The following is a 3,481-nucleotide window of genomic DNA, read 5'->3' on the forward strand; positions in this document are numbered from 1 at the left end:
GAGACAGTTTTAGAATTCGTCTGTTTTTTTTCCCTATATCCATACCCACTTTCTTCTGATTACCCTTTGCATGAAATATCTATTTCCATCCCTTAACTTTCAGCCTATCTGTGCTTTTAAAGCTAAAGTGAGTCTCTTGTAGACAACATATTGCTGGAACTTGGTTTTTTTTTAATCCATTCAGTCACTCTGTGCCTTCTGATTAGGGAGTTTAATTCATTTACACTTAAGAAAATTATGTAAAGACTTACTATTGCCATTCTGTTAATTATTTTCTGTCTATTTTGTCCCTCTCTTCCTCTCTTGCCATTTTCCTTTGTTCTCTGATGATTTTATTTGGTGATTTGCTTTGATTCTTTTCTCTTTACCTTCCTGGTATCTATTGTAGTTTTTTTCCTTTGAGATTAGCTCAAGGCTTGCATATTTATCTTTATAGTTGTAACTTCTATTTTAAGTTGATAATAGTTTAACTTCAATCCCATACTGAAATACTACACTTCTATTCCACCCCAGAGACTTTGTGTTCTTATAGTGAGAGTTTGCTTATATTTGTATTTTTTATCTATTAACAAATTTTTAACATTTATATTAGGGTAAAAAGTAATTTACACATCACCATTACAGTCTTAATTTAATCTGTGTATGTCTATATATTTAGCTTCACCAATGAGATTCACACTTTCAAATGCTTTCATGTTACTTTTTAGCATGTTTTTCTTTCTACTTGAAGAACTCTCTAAAGCATTTCTTCTAAGGTAGGTCTAGTGGTGCCAAACTCCCTCAGTTTTTGTTTGTCTAGGAATGATTTTTAATCTCTTCTACATTTTCACAGGTACTATTGCTGAGTATAGAATTCTTGGTTGTCAGTATTTTTCTTTCAGTACTTTGAATATATCACCTTATTATCTCATGGCCGGCAAATTTCCTGCTGAGAAATCTACTGATAGTCTTATGAGCACTCCCTTATATGTGAAGAATCGATTTTCCCTCACTGCTTTCAAAATTCTCTCTTTGTCTTTGACTTGTGGCAATTTGATTATAATACATCTCATTATAATCTTTTGGTTGATTCAGTTTGGGGATCTTTTAGCTTCATGAATGTAAATGTTTCTTTTCTTCCCCAAACTATGAAACACATCATGAATTTCTGTGGCATACTTTTGCAGGAGTTATGCTAATCTTCTCTATATAGTTCTAATTTCAATACTGAAAATACATGTGCTGCTGAAGTGAGAACATATTTTTACTAGTATTATTTATACATTCTTCCATTTTTTCTTTATGCAAATACAAATGAACTTGAATGTGCTTATTTTCCTCCCATTTTGCACAAAAGATAACATAATATACATTACTCTGTAGTTCGCTTTTTTTCGACTTGATATATCCTGGAGGTCTTTGCCGTGCATGATATTTCTTATCAGTTATTAATAACTATACTATCAATATATTCCATTCTGTGAATGAAACATGGGTAATTTCACTAGTCCACCATCGTTGTCCACTGAGTTGTTTTCAGACTTTGTCTATTACAAACAATCTTGCAATCAATAACTTTGCACATATATTGTTTGATGTGTGCTTGTGTGCATGTATGTGTGTGTGTGTGTGCGTGTGTGTGTGTGTGTTGTGCAGGATTGTTTCCAGAAGTGGCAATGCTGAGTCAAAGGACACATACATTTGAAATTTTGCTTTTCCTGTAAGTTATAATTCTTCATCATAAAGTGGAAAGAGTGTGTTATAATCTAAAAGGAAGTGGTATTTCAGTGTAGCTTCAATTTGCTATTCTCTTATTATGTGTGAAGTTGAGCATCTTTTCATGTTTTAAGGACAAGTTCTATTTCTTATTCTCTGTCCATGTTTTTTCTCCATTTCATATTAAGATATTTTTCTTTTTTTCTGACTTCTATGAGAATTTTTTATGTTGGAAATGTTAGATCCTTTTCTGTCACATGAATTGTTTACCTTCAATTTGTCATTTGTCCTTGACCTTGCATAGGGTAATCTTTTTTTTTTTTTTTTAGTATCTTTATTGGGGTATAATTGCTTTACAATGGTGCATTAGTTTCTGCTTTATAACAAAGTGAATCAGCTATTCATATACATATATCCCCATCTCCTCCCTCTTGCACCTTGCATAGGGTATTTTTTAATGAAGGTTTAAAATTTTTTCATTTAGTCAATTTTATCAATCTTTGTAATATGTAATTGTTTGAGGTAGGGATATAGCTTTATTTGTTTTCCAGATCACTACCAGTTGCCCCAAACCATGTATTACAAAGTTTGTTTTTACTCACATTGTTTCCATGTATAAGCTTATATATGGACTATGTATTTTAATCAAATGGTTAGTCTATCTCTTTTAGTTATTTAATTATCCAATATTTATACTATGTTTTGTAATCTGATTGGGCTTTATTTTGTGTCATTTTATGAAATGATCATTCATGTGAGGCCACAAGAAAAGACAGAGGAGAGGTTCAGGAAAACATTTATTATAATCACAGATTATAGAAAGAGAAGGCATGGTATGCCATGCATTACCACATGGGAAAAACACCAGGGTGTTCAGGATGCAGAAGACAGGAACAAAGGGAATATTTAGACCACTGCCTTTACTGGGTTTTCTGCAGGAAAGGCAAATCAGGGAAAGCTAAGCAGCTTAAGATTGGCTAGTTTGAGTAATTTCAATAGGCTTTCGTCTATAGGGGGCTATCTCTAGCTGCCTGGCATCTGGCACTTAGATGATTAAGGGAGAATCATATTATCTCCTGGCATGTGTGGGCCAAATAAAGGAGGTATGGCTCTGGACTGGTTAGTTTGTATATCAAAACCAAATTCCAGATGAGCTTTTTGTTAACTCTAAGAATTGGCTCACCCTGGGAGGGGTAGTCTCTCCCCAGCCAAAAAGAAGGTCAAAACATCATAATGAGAATTTTGTTTTTAAGTAAAATACAGGCTAATGCTCCTCATAGTTCTTCCTTTTCATTTCTTCTTGATTATTTAAAAAAAGTAATTTACATGAAGCAAAACATTCAGATTTCAAAGTGTAGAATACAATGAGGTTTGAAAAATATATAAACCTTTGTAATAACTAACCCAATTAAGGTATAGAATGATTTTATCACCTCATTAATTTTCCTCATGGCTTTTTACAGTCAATCCCCAGACACTGACAGGCAATCATCATTTCACTTTTTTCACCCTAGATTAATTTTGCTTTTTCTAGGACTTCTTAGAAATGGATGTATATAGTATGTTCTCTTCTGTATTTGGCTTTTTTGAGTCAAAAAAGCCAAATACAAAAGATGTTTTTGAGATTAAGTCATATTTTTGTTATTGTATGTGTTGGTAGTACACTGCTTTTTACTGCTGAATAGTATTCCATTTCATGGCCATATCAGAATTTATTTATCTGTCTACCTAAGGATATACTGGTTGTGTACAGCTTTTAGGTACTGTGAATAAAACTGTCTTCAAC

General features: G+C 32.7%; 1 pseudogene; it reads right to left on the reverse strand.

The window, feature by feature from the left end:
• Positions 1–1,121: 1,121 nt before the first annotated feature.
• Positions 1,122–1,220, reverse strand: LOC116748162 (annotated as a pseudogene).
• Positions 1,221–3,481: the final 2,261 nt, after the last annotated feature.

The sequence above is a fragment of the Phocoena sinus genome, chromosome X, assembly GCF_008692025.1.
Source record: "Phocoena sinus isolate mPhoSin1 chromosome X, mPhoSin1.pri, whole genome shotgun sequence".
NCBI classification, from domain to species: Eukaryota; Metazoa; Chordata; class Mammalia; order Artiodactyla; family Phocoenidae; genus Phocoena; species Phocoena sinus.